The sequence below is a fragment of the Balaenoptera ricei genome, chromosome 1, assembly GCF_028023285.1.
Source record: "Balaenoptera ricei isolate mBalRic1 chromosome 1, mBalRic1.hap2, whole genome shotgun sequence".
Taxonomy (NCBI): Eukaryota; Metazoa; Chordata; class Mammalia; order Artiodactyla; family Balaenopteridae; genus Balaenoptera; species Balaenoptera ricei.
In genome coordinates, this window is record NC_082639.1 from 78,393,858 (window position 1) to 78,414,590 (window position 20,733).

Genomic DNA, 20,733 nt, shown 5'->3' on the forward strand with positions numbered 1-20,733 from the left:
TGTCTCTGAGTAAGTAGCACTTTAACTTGCTTTGAAAAATGTGATTTATCTGGGTCTTTCAGTTGCTGGAACACACCTAGTTTCTTCCTGCCTTAGCGATCTATGTACAGCAATTTTCTGCATCTGAAACTTTCTTACCCCTGATCTTGGCAAGATTGGTTCCTTCTTAATCTACTGATCTCAGCTAAATGGCATCTTCTCACTGAGGTCTTCCATGAAAGTTAATCTCCAACCCATCACCTTGCTTTTTTTTTTTACTTTTCCCTATGACTACCTGAAATTCAAGTTCATAAAAACAGGGACCTCATGTGTTCACAGATGTGTGTGTCTCCAGCAATTAAAACAGAGTTTGGAAGAGAGTATAAACTCAATGGATATTATGTGTGACTAAATATAAAATGGCTCCAAATATGAAGGTAACCCCACATTTTTCCAATTTGAAGTGTAGAAGAAATAGTAAAATGCCTATGTAAAGTATTTTGTTTGTCAATTTAGTTATGCTTTTAAAATTATATATTTTATGTATATATAATATTGATATGTTGGTTTTTTCTTACATTTTATAAAATAACTTTTAAATTGAAATATAGTTGACATACAATATTATATTAGTGTCAGGTGTACTACATAATAATTTGACATGTGCATACATTATGAAATGATCACCACAATAAGTCTGTAACCATCTGTCCTCATACAAAGTTATTAAAATATCATACAAAGTTTTAAAATATCATCTGACCATATTCCTTATGCTGTATATTATACAAAGTTATTAAAGTTATTAAAACATCACTGACCATATTCCTTATGCTGTATATTACATCCCTGTGGTTTATGCATTATATAACTAGAGGTATGTACCTCTTAATCCCCTTCACCCTTTTGCCCACCATGGCTCTGTATTTGCAAAAGTGGACTGAAACACTCTGGTGCTGTAGCCTTATTAACTATACTAACATTCTGATTAGTCATTTTATAAATTAAAAGCCTCTGGCTCTCCTCTACTTTTTCTCATGAGAAAAGGTTTTCTTATGTCAATTAAAGCCAACTTGCAACTATTTTATTGAACACATGCCAATGGAAAGCAAAAGCAGGTATAAACTTAGTTTCTCAGAAATTGACCGGATGTTAGGAAACCAGCTCCTTCCTGATTGGTACAGGAAAGAGAAACTGACTCATAGATACTATTTTTAGTTAATTGCTTTCACTTTGGAGTATCGATTGTTGCTTTATTTATTTAAAACTCTTTTTTAGTCTTTCAGTATTATTGTGCAGTTTTCTATATTTCAGTTCAAATTGTTATGCATATTCTTACATTATTATGTTTCCTTTTTAATTGTGGTTAAAAAACAACATAAATTTTACCATTCTATTTTAAGTGTACAGATTAACTATACTTACATGTTAATTATATTCCATCATTGTGGAACAGATCTCCAGAGCTTCTTCATCCTGCAAAACTGAAACTCTATACCCATTGAACAACTCCCCCTTAACCTTTCACCCTAGCCCTTGACAACCAGCATTCTACTTTATGTTTCTATGAGTTTGACTACCTTACATACCTCATATAAGTGGAGTCAGAAGGTACTGAACTTTTTCTAACTGGGTTATTTTTTTAAAATAACATCTTCATACTTAACCCATGTTGTAGCATGTGACAAGATTTTCCTTTTCTAAGGCTAACATTTTTTTAAATTTTAATTAATTTATTTTTTATACAGCAGGTTCTTACTAGTTATCTGTTTTATACATATTAGTGTATATATGTCAATCCCAATCTCCCAACTCATCCCACACCCTCTCTTTCCCCCCTTGGTGTCCACACGTTTGTTCTCTACATCTGTGTCTCTATCTCTGCCTTGCAAACTGTTTCATCTGTACCATTTTTCTAGATTCCACATATATGTGTTAATATATGATAATTATTTTTCTCTTTTTGACTTACTTCACTCTGTATGACAGACTCTAGGTCCATCCACATCTCTAAAACTGACCCAATTTCATTCCTTTTTATGGCTAATATTCCATTATATAAATATACCACATCTTCTTTATCCATTCATCTGTTGATGGGCATTTAGGTTGCTTCCATGTCCTGGCTATTGTAAATAGTGCTGCAGTGAACATTGGGGTGCATGTGTCTTTTTGAATTATGGTTTTCTCTGGGTATATGCCCAGTAGTGGGATTGCTGGGTCATATGGTAATTCTATTTTTAGTTTTTTAAGGAATCTCCATACTGTTCTCCATAGTGGCTCTATCAATTTACATTCCCACAAACAGTGCAAGAGCGTTCCCTTTTCTCCAAACCATCTCCAGCATTTGTTGCTTGTAAATTTTCTGATGATGACCATTCTAACTGGTGTGAGGTGATATCTCATTGTAGTTTTGATTTGGATTTCTCTAATGATGAGTGATGGTGAGCATCCTTTCACGTGTTTGTTGGCAATCTGTATATCTTCTTTGCAGAAATATCTATTTAGGTCTTCCACCCATTTTTGGATTGGGTTGTTTGTTTTTTTGATATTGAGCTAAATGGCATGCTTATATATGTTGGAGATGAATCCTTTGTCAGTTGTTTCCTTTGCAAATATTTTCTACCATTTGAAGTTTGTCTTTTAGTGTTGTTTATGGTTTCCTTTGCTGTGCAAAATCTTTTAAGTTTCAATAGGTCCCATTTGTTTATTTTTGTTTTCATTTCAATTTCTCTAGGAGGTCAGTCAAAAAGGATCTTGCTGTGATGTATGCCATAGAGTGTTCTGCCTGTTTTCCTCTAAGAGTTTTATAGTGTTCGGTCTTATATTTAGGTATTTAATCCATTTTGAGTTTGTTTTTGTGTATGGTGTTAGGAAGTGTTCTAATTTCATTCTTTTACATGTAGCTGTCCAGTATTCTCAGCACAAGTTATTGAAGAGACTGTCTTTTCTCCATTGAACATCCTTGCCTCCTTTGTCAAACATAAGTTGACCATATGTGCGTGGGTTTAACTCTAGGCTTTATATCCTGTTCCATTGATCTATATTTCTTTTTTTGTGTCAGTACCATACTGTCTTGATTACTGTAGCTTTGTAGTATAGTCTGAAGTCAGGGAACCTGATTCCGCCAGCTCCGTTTTTCTTTCCCAAGATTGATTTGGCTATTTGGGGTCTTTTGTGTTTCCATACAAATTGTGAAATTTTTTGTTCTAGTTCTGTGGAAAATGCCATTGGTAGTTTGATAGGGATTGCATTGAATCTGTAGATTTTTTGGGGTAGTATAGTCATTCTCACAATGTTGAATCTTCCAATCCAAGAACATGGTATATCTCTCCTTCTGTTTGTATTGTCTTTAATTTATTTCATCAGTGTCTTATAGTTTTCTGCATACAGGTCTTTTGTCTCCTTAGATAGGTTTATTCTTAGGTATTTTATTCTTTTTGTTGCAGTGGTAAATGGGAGTGTTTCCTTAATTTCTCTTTCTGATTTCTCATTGTTAATGTATAGGAATGCAAGAGATTTCTGGGCATTAATTTTGTATCCTGCTACTTTACCAAATTCATTGATAGCTCTAGTAGTTTTCTGGCAGCATCTTTAGGATTCTCTATGTATAGTATCATGTCATCTGCAAGCAGTGACAGTTTTACTTCTTCTTTTCGAATTTGGATTCCTTTTATTTCTTTTTCTTCTCTGACTGCTGTGGCTAAAACTTCCAAGACTATGTTGAATAATAGTGGTGAGAGTGGGCACCCTTGTCTTGTTCCTGATCTTGGAGGAAATGCTTTCAGTTTTTCACCATTGAGAATGATGTTTGCTGTGGGTTTGTCATATATGGCCTTTATTATGTTGAGGTAGGTTTGCTCTATGCCTACTTTCTGGAGAGTTTTTATCATAAATGGGTTTTGAATTTTGTCAAAAGATTTTTCTGCATCTATTGAGATTATCATATGGTTTTATGCTTCAATTTGTTAATATGTTGTATCACATTGATTGATTTGTGTATATTGAAGAATCCTTGCATTCCTGGGATAAACCCCAATTGATCATGGTCCTTTTAATGTGCTGTTGTATTCTGTTTGCTAGTCTTTGGTTGAGGATTTTGCATCTATGTTCAGTGATATTGGTCTGTAATTTTCTTTTTTTGTGACATCTTTGTCTGGTTTTGGTATCAGGGTGATGGTGCCTCATAGAATGAGTTTGGGAGTGTTCCTCCCTCTGTTATATTTTGGAAGATTTTGAGAAGGATAGATGTTAGCTCTTCTCTAAATGTTTGATAGAATTCACCAGTATAGACATCTGATCCTGGGCTTTTGTTTGTTGAGAGATTTTTAGTCACAATTTCAATTTCAGTGCTTGTGATTGGTCTGTTCATATTTTCTATTTCTTCCTGGTTCTGTCTTGGAAGGTTGTACTTTTCTAAGAATTTGTCCATTTCTTCCAGGCTGTCCATTTTATTGGCATAGAGTTGCTTGTAGTAGTCTCTCATGAGCCTTTGTATTTCTGCTGTGCCAGTTGTTATTTCTCCTTTTTCATTTCTAAATCTGTTGATTTGAGTCTTCTCCCTTTTATCCCTGATGAGTCTGGTTAATGGTTTATCAATTCTGTTTATTTTCTCAGAGAACCAACTTTTAGTTTTATTGATCTTTGCTATTATTTCCGTCATTTCTTTTTCATTTATTTCTGATCTGATTTCTTTCCTTCTGCTAACTTTGAGGGTTTTTTGTTCCTCTTTCTCTAATTGCTTAAGAGGTAAGTTTAGGTTGTTTATTTGGAATTTTCTTGTTTTTGAGGTAGGACTGTATGACTGTAAACTTCCCTCTTAGAACTGTTTTTGCTGCATCCCATAGGTTTTGGGTCGTCGTGTTTTCATTGTCATTTGGTTCTAGGTATTTTTTGATTTCCTCTTTGATTTCTTCAGTGATCTCTTGGTTATTTAGTAGCGTATTGTTTAGCCTCCATGTTTTTGTATTTTTTTACAGTTTTTTCCTGTAATTAATATCTAGTCTCTTGGGTGTGTGGTCGAAAGGACACTTGATACAATTTCGATTTTCTTAAATTTACCAAGGCTTTATTTGTGACCCAAGATATGATTTATCCTGGAGAATGTTCCATGTGCACTTGAGAAGAAAGTTTATTCTGTTGTTTTTGGATGGAATGTCCTATAAATATCAATTAAGTCCATCTTGTCTAATGTGCCATTTAAAGCTTGTGTTTCCTTATTTATTTTCATTTTGGATGATCTGTCCATTGGTGGAAGTGAGGTGTCAAAGTCCCCTACTATTACTGTGTTACTGTCGATTTCCCCTTTATGGCTGTTAGCATTTGCCTTATGTATTGAGGTGCTCCTATGTTGGGTGCATAAATATTTACAATTGTTATATCTTCTTCTTGGATTGATCCCTTGATCATTATGTAGTGTCCTTCTTTGTCTCTTGTAATAGTCTTTATTTTAAAGTCTATTTTGTCTGATATGAGAATTGCTACTCCAGCTTTCTTCTGATTTCCATTTGCATGGAATATCTTTTTCCATCCCCTCACTTTCAGTCTGTATGTGTCCCTGGGTCTGAAGTGGGTCTCTTGTAGACAGCATATATACGGGTCTTGTTTTTGTATCCATTCAGCGAGTCTGTGTCTTTTGGTTGGAACATTTAATCCATTTACATTTAAGGTAACTATCGATATGTATGTTCCTATTACCATTTTCTTAATAGTTTTGGATTTGTTATTGTTGGTCTTTTCCTTCTCTTGTGTTTCCTGCCTAGAGAAGTTCCTTTAGCATTTGTTGTAAAGCTGGTTTGGTGATGCTGAATTCTCTTAGCTTTTGCTTGTCTGTAAAGGTTTTAATTTCTCCAACGAATCTGAATGAGATCCTTGCTGGGTAGAGTAATCTCGGTTGTAGATTTTTCCTTTTCATCACTTTAAATATGTCCTGCCACTCCCTTCTGGCTTGCAGAGTTTTTGCTGAAAGATCAGCTGTTAAGCTTATGGGGATTCCCTTGTGTGTTATTTGTTGCTTTTCCCTTGCTGCTTTTAATATTTTTTCTTTGTATTTAATTTTTGATAGTTTGATTAATATGTGTCTTGGCGTGTTTCTCCTTGGATTTATCCTGTATACTCTCTGTGCTTCCTGGGCTTGATTTACTATTTCCTTTCCCATGTTAGGGAAATTTTCAATTATAATCCTTCAAATATTTTCTTAGACCCTTTCTTTTTCTCTTCTAATTCTGGGACCCCTATAATCCGAATGTTGGTGCATTTAATGTTGCCCCAGGTGTCTCTGAGACTGTCCTCAATTCTTTTCATTCTTTTTTCTTTATTCTGCTCTGTGGTAGTTATTTTCACTATTTTATCTTCCAGGTTACTTAACCATTCTTCTGTCTCAGTTGTTCTGCTATTGATTCCTTCTAGAGAATTTTTAATTTCATTTATTGTGTTGTTCATCATTCTTTGTTTGCTCTTTAGTTCTTCTAGGTCCTTGTTAAACGTTTCTTGTATTTTTTCCATTCTATTTCTGAGATTTTGGGTCATCTTTACTATCATTACTCTGAATTCTTTTTCAGGTAGACTGCCTATTTCCTCTTCATTTGTTTGGTCTGGTGGATTTTTACCTTGCTTTTTCATCTGCTGCATAATTCTCTGTCTTCTCATTTTGTTTAACTTACTGTGTTTGGGGTCTCCTTTTCGCAGGCTATGGGTTTGTAGTTCCCGTTGTTTTTAGTGTCTGCCCCCAGTGGGTGAGGTTGGTTCACTGACTTGTGTAAGCTTCCTGGTGGGGGGCACTGCTGCCTGTGTTTTGGTGGGTGTAGCTGGATCTTGTCTTTCTGGTGGGCAGGGCTGCATCTGATTGTGTGTTTTGAGGTGTCTGTGAACATAGTATGATTTTAGGCAGCCTCTCTGCTAATGGGTGAGTTTGTGTTCCTGTCTTGCTAGTTGTTTGGCATGGGACGTCCAGCACTGGAGCTTGGCTGGTTGTTTGGTGGAGCTGGGTCTTAGCATTGAGATGGAGATCTCTGGGAGACCTCTCGCCAATTGATATTAAGTGGGGCCGGGAGGTCTCTGGTGGTCCAATGTCCTGAACTTAGCTCTCCCACCTTGGAGGCTCAGGCCCAACACCTGGCTGGAGCACCAAGACTCTGCCAGCCACATGACATGGAAGAAAAGAAAGAAGAAGAAGAAAAAAATAGACAGCACCCCAAAACAAATAGTAAAAGCAAAACTAAACAAACAAAATCACACAAAGAAACACACACACTCATAAAAAAAAAAAAGAAAGAAATGAACAGACAGAACCCCAGGAAAAATGGTAAAAGAAATCTAAACAGACAAAATCATGCAAAGAAACATACACACACACACACACACACAAAAGGAAAAAGAAAAAAAAAAAAGGAAGAGAGCAACCCAAGAAATAAAGAAACCCACCAATGAAAACAAGCCCTAAAAACTAAGATAAACATAATACCAAAAACAAATCAAACACACAAAGCAAACCCCAAGTCTATAGTTGCTCCTAGAGACCACTGCCTCAGTTTTGGGAACATTCATTTTCTATTCAGGTATTTCACAGATGCAGGATTTATCAAGCTGATTGCAGGATTTAATCCACTGCTCCTGAGGCTGCACGCAGAAATGTCCCTTCCTCTTGTTTGTTTGCACAGCTCCTAGGGTTCAGCTTTGGTTCTGGCCCCGTCTCTGCATGTAGGCTGCCCTCAGGCGTCTTTTCCCCACCCAGACAGGAAGGCGTTAAAGCAGCGGCTGATCAGGTGTCTCTTGCTCACTCAGGCTGGGGAGACGGAGGGGTATGGTAGTCATAATTGGAATGCAGGGTGTGCCTGCAGTGAAAGAGGCCGGCATGACATTGCAACAGCCTGAGGCATGCCGTGTGTTCTCCCAGGGAAGTTGGCCCTGGATCACGGGACTCTGGCAGTGGCGGGCTGCACAGGCTCCCAAGAGGGGAGGTGTGGAGAGTGACCTGTGCTTGCACACAGGATTCTTGGTGGCAGCAGTGGCAGTGGTAGTGGTCCACGCCCGTCTCTGGGGTCCAAGATGATAGCCGCAGCTCGTGCCCATCTCTGGAGCTTGCTTAGGCGCTGCTCTGCCATCTTTGGGCACACAGAACAGGAAGCCCCTCTTCTTGCGCACCCTGAAACAATGGTCTCTTGCCTCTCCGGCAGGTCCAGACTTTTTCCTGGACTCCCTCCTGGCTAACTGTGGCACACTAGCCCCCTTCAGGCTGTCTTAATGCAGCCAACCCCAGTCATCTTGGGGTCTGACCGCTGAAGCCCAAGCCTCAGCTCCCAGCCCCCACCCGCCCCGGTGGGTGAGCAGACAAGCATCTCAGGCTGGTGAGTGCTGGTTGGCACCAATCCTCTGTGTGGGAATCTCTCCACTTTGCCCTCTGCACCCCTGTTGCTGCACTCTCCTCTGTGGCTCTGAAGCTTCCCCCTCCCTGTCCCCGCAAGTGAAGGGGCTTCCTAGCATGTGGAAACTTTTCCTCCTTCACAGGTCCCTCCCAGAAGCACAGGTCCGTCCCTATTCTTTTTTCTCTGTTTTTTCTTTTTTCTTTTGCCCGACCCAGGTACATGGGGATTTTAATGCCCTTTTGGAAGTCTGAGGTCTTCTGCCAGCATTCAGTAAGTGTTCTGTAGGAGTTGTTCCACATGTAGATTTTTTTTGATGTATTTGTGTGGAGGAAGGTGATATCCATGTCTTACTCCTCTGCCATCTTGAAGGTCTCCCATAGTAAGTTTTCAATAAATGTTTGTGGAATGAATGAATTAATAAACTAATTAAGAAAAATTATTTTATATAAGCTATGGGAGAAAATACAGCATAAAAGGTACTACTCATTTTCTGCAGTTTTCCTATGTTAGCATCTCAGCTATGTGACAAAACTGACAGATCGAATCAGGGCAAAATCCTCACTTGGTGAACATGAGGTCAAAAATCAGCTGAGTTTGTGAGCTTCTTTCCAGACTTTGTGTGGACTCTGAGAGATTTAACCCTGGAGCTGGAAGCAAATGGACAACCCATCACTGCTGGAGTACCTGGAGTTTCACTGAAGCTAAAGCAAGGTTACTGGGCCTGATGATTGGCTAACATAAAAAGAGAAAACAATATCACAATGACCATTTCTATGTAGGTGCTGAAAATTATAATTTCATAACTTTGTTATCCTGACTGTTCTGTTAGAGGAAATGAAACATTCTTTAGATGAATCAATTGGGTCTAATTTTAAGTTACCTCCTTCTTGGAGAAGAAAAGAAATTTCATTTAATTTAATTTTTTGGTCTGATCCATGATTAGTTAATATTTACCTCTTAATATAGGATTTGTGCAAATTACTAAGTTGAAGGGTCATATATTTGAAGCAATCAGCCTGAAGTTGTACTACCTCTAATTTTCATTCCTCCAGGTACTGATAAAAAAAACTAAAAACTTTAATGAACCTCAGTTATGTATCCAAAAGCTCTTCCCAGAGAAGAAGTGCTTCATCTTTGACCGCCCTGCTCAGAGGAAGTACCTCACCCTCCTGGAGCAGCTACAGGAGGAAGATATGAACCCTGAATTCAGAGAACAGTTTGAAGACTTCTGCTTCTACATCCTCAGCCATTCCAAGGCCAAGACTCTCTCAGGGGGCATCACAGTCAAAGGGCCTTGTGAGTCCCTCTCACTGCCCCTCCTTACGTGGACTTTCCTATTGCCCATTGTAGACGATGGAAGTGGGAACCATGAGGGTTACTTCTGACAAATACAGAGTCTAATGATGCCAAGGAAAACATACCACAAGGATCACATTGTGAATTTTACATGGGAACTAAAACTATTTCTAGTGTTATCTAATATTCACATGAGCAAGGTGAATAAAGGAAAAGAACTAGAATCCAGCCTTCTCAGCTCCCTATTTATGAAATTTCCTTCCAGGAGAGCTATAGATTGACAAAGTCAGGAAAAGGCAAATACACCATGTATGTGAGGCTTTGCCGTTAACCTTAGCACAATTCTCTTGTTTATCAATTCAAAAATATGTGAATTGATTAGGAGTGCCTGCAATGCACCAACCACTAGGCATAATCCTCATTCGAGCATGATGGGAGCAAAAGGTATTTAAACAATTTATTTAACCATAATGACAAGCAGTGATAAGTACAATAAATCAAAATAATACACTGCTATGAGAAAGGAAGGGGTGTAGGCAGGTGGGAGAAAATTTGCGTTTGAAGGCAGAGAATATTTGTCTCTGAAAGTGACATGTAACATGAGAACTTAAAAATGGGTAGGAGTTAATCAGAAGAACAGTCAGAGTAGTTTTCAGACAGAGATAATATCATGTGAGAAGGCCTGAGACAGAAAAGATCTCTGCAATGTCAAGAATGTAAAGGCAAGATAGTGTGATTTGAACAAGAGTAGAGTGAATAAGAGTGGTGTCATGGTTGGAGAAGTGTGCGGGGAACCATACCTGAAAGGACTAGTGGATGACTTCAAGGAGATTAGAGTTTGAGCCCAGTGAGAGGATCTTGAAGAATTATAGGCACAGAGGTAATGTTATATAATTTATGTTTAAAACAATCCTTCTGAGTATTTTGTAGATAATGTTTTGGAGGGATGTACATGAAACAATAAGAAGATGAATGATATTTGCAATATTTTAATAATAAATAGGGATTATGCTAGGCTAAGACAGTGGCAAATGAGATTGTCAAAATAGATAGAATCCACACATATTTTGAATGTCAAATTCATAAGTTTTGATGATGGAGGGCATATGGGTGTGTGGAAGGAATTAAACGGAAGTGTCAAGCCTGACTCCAGGGTTCTGAGCTTAAGCAACTGCTTGAATGGATGTTATTTACTAAGAGAAATACCTGGAGGAAGAATTGTTTTCCAGAGTGGATGAAGGTGTTTAGTTTTGGATTATTTAGTATTTTCCTCTGATGTGTACAAGAAGGAATACCATCCAGATATTTAAATACACAAATCTAAAGCTTAAAAATCAAGCCAAAGCAGGAAATTAAAATATATGTGGTACTTAAAACTATAGAAAGAGAAGGCCCAGGATTGAGTCCCCAACACTGATAGTTGTAGGGTGACCCAACCACTCCAGTTTGCCTGAGGCTGTAATTTCCTGATATGTGAGATTTTCAATGCTAAAACCAGCAAATCCCTGGCAAAGCTGGATGAAATGGTCACATTGCATGGAGCTCTGATGAGAGAATATCTAGGAAGACCCTGTTATTTAGGCCAGACACAGGACTAATGGCCTGCACCACATGTACGCATACACTCACACACATACACGTGCTCTTGTACACTTGTGCACTAAACTGTCTCCTTGACCTTTTTCATAAATTAGAAGTTAGGAGGGAAATAGAAAGAAGGCAGACAAAAGGGAGATACAGGAAGGCTAAGAAAAGATCAAGACCTAATATCTCATCACCCAAATATCCTTATTCTAATCCATTCATTCCAACATCTTCCTTTTGGTTGAGGGAAGGAGAAAGAAAGAGCAGCTTTAAACTCCTCTGAACTAAGAGGTTAACAAAATATTCCATCACAATTCTTTCTCAAAAAGTCTTTAAAACTACTGTTTGTGACACTTGAAAAGCATACAAAATACTATAGCAGTTGATTCAAAATAATTAAATTTACATTCTCAAGACTAAATAGAATACATTTTTGGGACTTCCCTGGTGGTGCAGTGGTTAAGAATCCGCCTGCCAATGCAGGGGACACGGGTTCGATCCCTGGTCCAGGAAGATCCCACTTGCTGTGTAGCAGCTAAGCCCATGTGCCACAACTACTGAGCCTGTGCTCTAGAGCCTGCACGCCGCAACTGCTGAAGCCTGCATGCTCTAGGGCCCATGCTCCGCAGCAAGAGAAGCCACTACAATGAGAAGCCTGCTCACCGCAGTGTAGAGTAGCCCCCACTCACCACAACTAGAGAAAGCCATGCACAGCAACGAAGACCCAACGCAGCAAAAAAAATAAAAAATAAATAAAAACCATCATTCACTTAAAAAAAAAATTAAAAAAATAGAATACAGTTTGTTCCTCTCTCAACAACTGATAACTACTATTTCTTAAAATCCCCTTTCTTAGGTCTAGAGACCCTGGTGCTGACCTTTGTCAATGCCATCAGCAGTGGGGATCTGCCCTGCATGGAGAATGCAGTCCTGGCATTGGCCGAGATCGAGAACGCAGTCGCAGTGCAAAACGTCATTACCCATTATGAAATGCAGATGGACCAGAAGCTGCAGCTGCCCACGGAAACCCTCCAGGAGCTGCTGGACCTGCACAGGGCCAGTGAGAAAGAGGCCATTGGAGTCTTCATGAAGAACTAACTCTTTCAAAGATGTGGACCAGGTTTTCCAGAATAAATTAAAATGAGATATTTGCTATTCTGGTTCATGAGGGGCAGAAAAAATATCTTGATATGAGTAGTCCTCCCAGACTCAAAGACAGCCGCACTCAGTTATGTGTACTCGCTTGCAGTCTTTACTAAAAGAATAGACTGCTCCTGACCTTATTCCAAGAGACTATGGTACAATGACTGACTGATGATTACAAATATCTTCTTCTGTTAATTTCCGCCCTCTGGATGCCATATTTTAAGCAAACAAGTAAACTGTAAAACTGTATTTATATGAGATGATTTTATTTTTTTCATTTAGTCAAAGACACAGTACTTTCATGTTCCCTGCTAATAATCTGGGAGGATTCACTTCTTTCTGGAAACCCTAAAAATGTATTTTGTTTAATGTAAGGCAACGGTAAAACATTCAGAAAGCCAGGAAAGAGAAATCAATCATAAAAATGCTATTTGAAGACATGAGTCCTTCCAAATTAAGGAAGGATTGTTGCATGACAAATACTCATCACTTGATGGTTCACCATCCCTTCCCTGGCTTGCAGGGCAGGATTTTACAGATCATACCTTTTGCCGTATTCAGAATTTTGATGAAACTAAATAGTGAAGGTCAGTAGACAATGGACATTTTTCTAGACTAAAGAAAAAGTTTAATGTATAAGTTCTCTTTAATGTTTTAATGTAGGTAAATGTTATATTAGACTTTCGTAATACAGAAAATACCTGGGGTAAAGTCTCCATTACCTTCCTTAACCTTATACTGAGAAAATATGCAAAAATATTATAATTTTAAATGTACCACTGACATTGACACATTAATGAACATTTATGGAAAAGTCACTGAACTTAGCACTTTACATCACCACATATAATCCTGACAAGATATCTGTGACATAGATATAATTTCCCCTGTTTTACCAACAAGGAAACCTCATTTTAATAAGGTTGAGTGTCACTAAATCACAAAGTGGTGAAACCAGGAACTCCCTGCAGGCCTGTCCTACTGGATGTTTGTGCTCTAAACTATTTCTGAAATTAGAGACTTGAAAAAAGAAGTTTCATATGGAACAGCGTCTGTGCTTTGAGAATCATTCTCTGAAGCAAGAGAAGTATGGAAAAGAAGCTTCAGATAATCACACAGATGTAGTTTTTAAACCAGCACTCTGTTTAGGGGTATTCTAGAATCTCCCAGCTTGGTGAGGGGTGTGCCATGTTTATACGCCACAATCTTTGCAGGAGAAGCATTTCCCAGTAATTTATGTGTGGTTAACATCCTAGTCATGTCTTACTGTACCATCTGTGCAATTTTTTTCCCTTCACAGGAACGGTTAGAAGCAAAGCAAGATGACTTTTTTTTTTTTTTAAAGATTTATTGATTGATTGATTGATTGCTATGTTGGGTCTTCGTTTCTGTGCGAGGGCTTTCTCTAGTTGTGGCAAGCGGGGGCCACCCTTCATCGCGGTGCGCGGGCCTCTCACTATCGCGGCCTCTCTTGTTGCGGAGCACAGGCTCCAGACCGCAGGCTCAGTAGTGGTGGCTCACGGGCCTAGTTGCTCCGCGGCATGTGGGATCTTCCCAGACCAGGGCGCGAACCCGTGTCCCCTGCATTAGCAGTCAGATTCTCAGCCACTGCGTCACCAGGGAAGCCCCAAGATGACTTTTGTAAGCAGAATATGAAAGCATCCTCAGATTACTGCATGGCTTTACTTCAGGATACTTTTGGCCATCTATGTGAAGATGTGAAGCAAGGAACATTTTCTAAACCAGGAGGTTATTGGTTTTCTGTTTGGAAGAAGCAAGAGCTAAAGAATAAGTACTACCAGGCCCCCAGAAAGGGGATACTGGTAAACTACCTACTGAACACCATTTCTTGGGCCTTGCTGAAGTGACTCTTTCAAACTACAGTGGGAACAACCAAAATGTGATTGGTAAACAGTGCCTCTACCTTTCATTGATCCATTCATTGATTTATTCAGTAGGAGAGACTACCATGGGATGAATAGCAGATTCCTTCTTGGAAGCACAGATGGAGCCCTCAAAAGTGTTTGTAGAATTTATTCAATAATTTAGTCATTCAATCATCCAACTATTGTCTATTCAGGCCTAACGATATGCCAGATATTATCAAATTTCTGGGGTTAGGGCAATTAAATAAGAACAAACTAGTTCTCTCAAAGTATTCATCAAGCAATCAACAAATTATAGCTTACAGAAAAAACTAATAATAATAACAGCTAATACATATAGAGCATATTTTGTTTCAGACAAATGAATGGGCTTAACTCATTCAATCCTTACAACAACGTCAGGAAATACATATTGTTAATATCCCCATTTTATTAATAAGAAAACTGAGACACAGAGAAGTAAAATAACTCACCTGAGAATGTACAGGTAATAAGTGTACAGCTGGACTGGAAATGCTTATAGCAACTCTGTGCTCTTAACTATACTTCTATGCTGGTATACTCAGGTGATATCAGTTAGAATTAAGTTTGGGCACATATTACTCAAAAACAAAACAAAATAAAACAAAACTAGAGTGGCCTAAAATGGCAAAAGTTTCTTTCTCTCTTACATATAAGAAGTAAGGCAGAGGGAGTCCAGGCTGCCATGACAACTCCACAATCATCCTGTTCCCAGGCCCTTTCCTCGTTCTGCTCCAGCACTTTAGCGCCCAGCTTCCATCTTCAAGGTCAGTTTATGGTCTAAGATGGCTGCTAGAGTTTCATCTATTACTTCCACATTACAGATGGAAAAAGATCATCCTGTTCCCAGGCCCTTTCCTTGTTCTGCTCCAGCACTTTAGCGCCCAGCTTCCATCTTCAAGGTCAGTTTATGGTCTAAGATGGCTGCTAGAGTTTCATCTATTACTTCCACATTATAGATGGAAAGAAAAGGGGAAAACAGAAGAGTAAATGTCTCTGGGTCAACTGTCTTTAAGGTGTTCTGCAAAAAGTACCATATAACACCTCTGTGTAAGTGGTATTGGCCAGACTTTAATCGTATGGTCACCTCAGCCACCAAGGAGGTTGACTAGAAAATGCAACATTTTATCACGGTCCACAATGTGCCCTGGTGGAAAAAAATGAGTTCTGTTTCTAAGGCAATGGGGAGAATAATATTTGGGTGACTCCAGAAGTCACTATCACAGTGACAAAAAGTACCCTGAAGAAAAACAATGTAGGGTACAGTCATAGGAGAGGAAGGAAATGTGGTACTATTTTATATGTAGGTTTTTAGAGAAGGCCTCTCTCGTGAGGTACTGTTTCAGAAGAATCTTCAAAGAAGTCAAGGAGTGAGCCAAATGGGCATCTAGAAGAAGAAACTTTCAAACAACAGAAAATCCCAGAAGGATAAATTGGTTTATGTTCTAGGAATACCAGGAAATGTGGCAAGAGGGCAGTGAGCAAGGGAAGAGGTGGCAGGAGGTGAGGTCAGAGAGATGCTCAGAGGCCAAATGCTAAACAAAGTAGCATCCTGGAGGCCACTGAGAGACGTTTCAATTTTACTAGGGAAGAGTTGGAAAATCAGCAGAGGATTTGGTGCATCAAAGTGAAGTGATCTTTCTTAAAGTAATATAACACAACACTAGCTGATCTGAGGAAAACAGACTATAGGGAAGCAAGAGTGGAAGGAGGTAGGGAGACCAATTATGAAGCTAATGTCATGGTCCAGGTAAGAAGTGATGATGTCTTGGACCAGGTTGTCGGGAGGAACAGGTGACAATTGATAGGCCCTGGCTGGTTTTATCTTGAAGTCAGAGCAAACACCATTAGCTGATGATGGTACCTGGGACTTGGGAGAAAAAAAGGACATAAAGGATAACCATAAGGTTTTTAACCCATACAATTAGAAGACAAGATTTACTAATTAAATTACTAAAATTGTGGTGACTGAGAATAAAGCAAATTTGAGGATGGATCCAGAATTGGGTTTTAAGCCAGTTTAGGTTGAAATGGTATTTAAATTCTAAAATGGGTGCTAAAATGAAATTGAATTAAGAGACATACTGCTAGGTTTTACTTTGACCCATAGTTTCTATTTCCTAATTCTAATTTCCTCTGTTATCAATAGGCAGAAGAGATACTGAAGAAATATTTGGATTCCAAGGAGGATGTGGCTATGCACTTCTACAGACTGATCAGTCACTTACAAAAAAGGAAAAAGAGATCGAAGGTGAGAACAGCTGAAAACACACTAGATAGTTGGAAAGCCCTAGAAATGTTAATGTTAGCCACAGTAGTCCACCTGGAATATTACTATAGAGCAAAAAATATCAAGTATAGATCATAGCTTTAGGGGATTCTTTTCTTAACCAATATTTATGTTAATCTGTCTTCTGATTACTCTTCTGATTACTGAGTGCAAAAATTACCCAAAGAAGTTTTCTATATGAAATAAGAATAAAACAAACAAGCAAAAAGGGGTGAACGGCAAAACAAAGCTATAACAATTTAATCCTCATATTTCTCTGCTTATTTTTCTTCTTCAGTGGAGTGGAGAAGTCTGAATCTGTAGAAGCTGCAAACAAAATTTTGGAGGAAATGCAAAAGAAGAATGGGCAGATAATGCAAGAAAAAGAAAAGAGTTGTCATGAACATATGAAACAGTTGGCTGAGAAAATGGAAAAGGAGAGGGCCTAGTTAATGGCAGAGCAAGGGAGGGTTCTAATGCTTAAATTTCAGGTATTCGATTGTGTTATCTCCATTCTGTGCTGAATCAAAAACACTGCTTAGTTTTTGAAAGAACGTCCATACTGTTCTCCATAGTGGCTGTATCAATTTACATTCTCACCAACAGTGCAGGAGAGTTCCCTTTTCTCCACATCTTCACCAGCATTTATTGTTTGTAGATTTTTTGATGATGGCCATTCTGACTGGTATGAGGTGATACCTCATTGTGGTTTTGATTTGCATTTCTCTGATGAGTGATGTTGAGCATCTTTTCATGTGTTTGATGGCAATCTGTATGTCTGCTATGGAGAAGTGTCTATTTGGGTCTTCCACCCATTTTTGGATTGGGTTGTTTGGTTTTTTTAATATTGAGCTGCATGAGCTGCTTGTATATTTTGGAGATTAATCCTTTGTCAGTTGTTTTGTTTGCAAATATTTTCTCCCATTCTGAGGGTTGTCTTTTCTTCTTGTTTATGGTTTCCTTTGCTGTGCAAAAGCTTTTAAGTTTCATTAGATCCCATTTGTTTATTTCCATTACTCTAGGAGGTAGGTCAAAAAGGATCTTGCTGTGATTTATGTCATAGAGTGTTCTGCCTGTGTTTTCCTCTGATCCAGGAATCCCACTACTAGGCATATACCCTGAAAAAACCATAATTCAAAAAGACTCACGTACCACAATGTTCATTGCAGCACTATATACAATAGCCAGGACATGGAAGCAACCTAAATGTCCATGGACAGATGAATGGATAAAGAAGATGTGGCACATATATACAATGGAATATTACTCAGCCATAAAAAGGAAAAAAATTGAGTCATTTGTAGAGACGTGGATGGATCTAGAGACTGTCATACAGAGTGAAGTAAGTCAGAAAGAGAAAAACAAATACCATATGCTAATGAATATATATGGAATCTTAAAAAACGGTACCGATGAACCTAGCGGCAGGGCAGGAATAAAGACACAGACATAGAGAACGGACTTGAGGACACAGGGTGAAGGGGAAGCTGGGATGAAGTGAGAGAGTAGCATTGACATATATACACTACCAAATGTAAAATGGATGGCTAGTGGGAAGCTGCTGCATAGCACAAGGAGATCAGCTTGATGCTTTGTGACCACCTAGAGGGGTGGGATATGGAGGGTGGGAGGGAGACGCAAGAGGGAGGAGATATGGGGATATATGTATACATACAACTGATTTACTTTGTTTTACAGCAGAAACTAACACAACATTGTAAAGAAATTATACTCCAGTAAAGATATTATAAAAAAAAAAACCACTTGTTAGAAGTTAGAGCACTAGGTTAATTTAAGAACTTTTCTAGCCCAAACACTAGTAGACATTTCATTCTCTTACTGCTTCTACCCCTGACCATCTCTGGTTACTAAAGGCTATTTACTTGCAGGATCAAATCTCATGGAGCCCTTCATTACTAAATTACTAATAAACCATAACTATTCATTACCAGGCACTGCACAGTGACTTTACAGATATTCTGTGATCAAATCCTCATGTTATGTTACAGGTACATGTTATATTGTCATGTTTCAAAAGAGGAAATTGTAATTTCATGAGCGATAAGTAACTTATCTGAGTCCTTCCTTGTGGGAAAATATCTGGCCTGTCTCACCTACTGAGTGGAGTCCACAGTGACTGTTTCTGCCATACCTGGTGACTTTATCTCTGGAGGCACCCTAATGAGTAGGAAGACTTCATGACCATCTACACAATTAACTACATAATTAAATACCCAGGCTGCTAGTACTCCATGCCCTACTCCAAGTCTATATTGATTTGGGTTGTCCTCCCAGAGATACAGTAAGGACCAGTGCAGACTTGATGTCAACTGTTTTCTATTACCTCTGCCACCAAATTTTGGAGACTGTTATTAAATTTCCTGATCAAACATCTGCTGTGATTCTGAATCATGTAGTAACCTTCCTATTGGATTTCATCCATCTTCCTTACCTCCTTACCTTAGATATGTATTTAAGAGTCCACACTGCATAGATCAGAGTTGAGGGGGTAAAAAGAGTTTTTCCAGAAAGACTGTGTTGCCTGTGGCTGAAGGGGGCCACAAAATTAATTCTGGGTCACTAATATTTTAGAAACTATAAAGCGAAGAACACTTCTGCAACTAAAGCAAGCCCAGAAAAATTATTGACAGGCATAGGAGACTCAAGGAAGAGTGATATAATGGAAGTTAAGGGAGGAAGAGATTTCAAAAACAAGTTTCAAAAATTTATGAGGGATTAATGTAGGTATGGACAGGGGAAATTATTTAGCAAATGTGGGAAATGTTTTAGGTTGTGTGAGTACAGTCTCCACTTTCCCTTTTAGGAAAAAGAACGTCTTCTTGAACAGGGATTCAAGAAGGAGAGTGTGAAACTTCTTAAAGAGATTAATGCTATCCAGATGAGATACAGAGAATCATTCCCAACATGTAACATTTTCTAAAAATCCAAGGAATGTAATTTCCTAACCCACTCCTGTCTGCTAGGAACAAGTTAAACAAGCAACTTCAAGAAGTCAAACAATTGCCACTAAACTAAACTCAAAAACATGAGACTTGAATTTTTGTTGAGCCATAAAGTTTGCAAAGATGAAACAAAATGTGAAGGCAATGTGTTAACCTAGAGAGTACTTCAATTCATCCTCAATTATAGTGATTAGTATGATCCCTAACTGGATCCTATATTTTAAATCATGCATATTGACTCTAGAGAGACTTTAAATTGGGGTGCATTTTACAATGGAACGATATCAGACAGGTTCTGTTCAGGGTAGACTTTTTTCCCACTCATACACCACCCTTCTAGATTTTCTCAGCTCCATGCTCTTACTCAAGGGTTTACTTTGGACCTGGGATAGAGTTGGAGTGTTGTGTACACAGGAAAAATCTGATGGGAGTGAACAAACCATGGAGCACAGTTAAGCATCACTCCTGCCAAGTGGTCATTGGGTCACATGACGACTTCCAATAAGGGAGGTGTGGGACAATTAACTTCAGGCTGCAGACAGTGTACAATTCTCCATTGGGTGGAGGCTGCATTGCTGTGGTCACTGATGGGACTCCTGGACACTATTAAGGGAAGTGCTTACGCCTGTGCAAAATAGATTTATGAATGTATGTTCAACTTCTCTGTCTATAAAATCCCTCTAGATAATTACTGTCTCATTTCCAGGTCACCCAACATCTCTCTCTTCCCCTCTTTTCTTAGTTTTACCCTATTCCCACAGTTCCAAGTATAATTTCTACAATCACAAAAATGGAACTCTAGCTCAAAATACATTCCTTTCCATTCCTCTGAGAATCATAACTATAATCCAACAAAACCGAAAACTTGACTCCATTTTTTCTTTCTCCCCCTCTGCTGTGACATCACACCCTGGGAGCCACTCAGGGAAAATTTCTAGCATGGAAGGACAAGAAACAGAGGAAAAGTAAAAAACAATTTATTAATACAAAAATATTAACCTACCAAAATTGTTTCAGCACATGTAACGTTCGAGGATCTTTTTTGCACCAAATGGAATCTCCTCAGTAACTTAAATAAAAAAGGAAATTGATTTTTAAGTCTGATGGGCAGCAGACAGATTCTCTAGGATGGCAGGGTGGCCAAACTCTACTGCTGTTTCACCAAGAACAATACCAACCACACAGTGAAGACATCTCAAGAGAAAACAGCACATCCATTACCACCT

The 20,733-nt window shown here is 38.6% G+C and overlaps 1 pseudogene; it reads left to right on the plus strand.

The window, feature by feature from the left end:
- Nucleotides 1-398: 398 nt before the first annotated feature.
- Nucleotides 399-19,485, plus strand: LOC132360616 (guanylate-binding protein 2-like; annotated as a pseudogene).
- The last annotated feature ends 1,248 nt before the right edge of the window (nucleotides 19,486-20,733 follow it).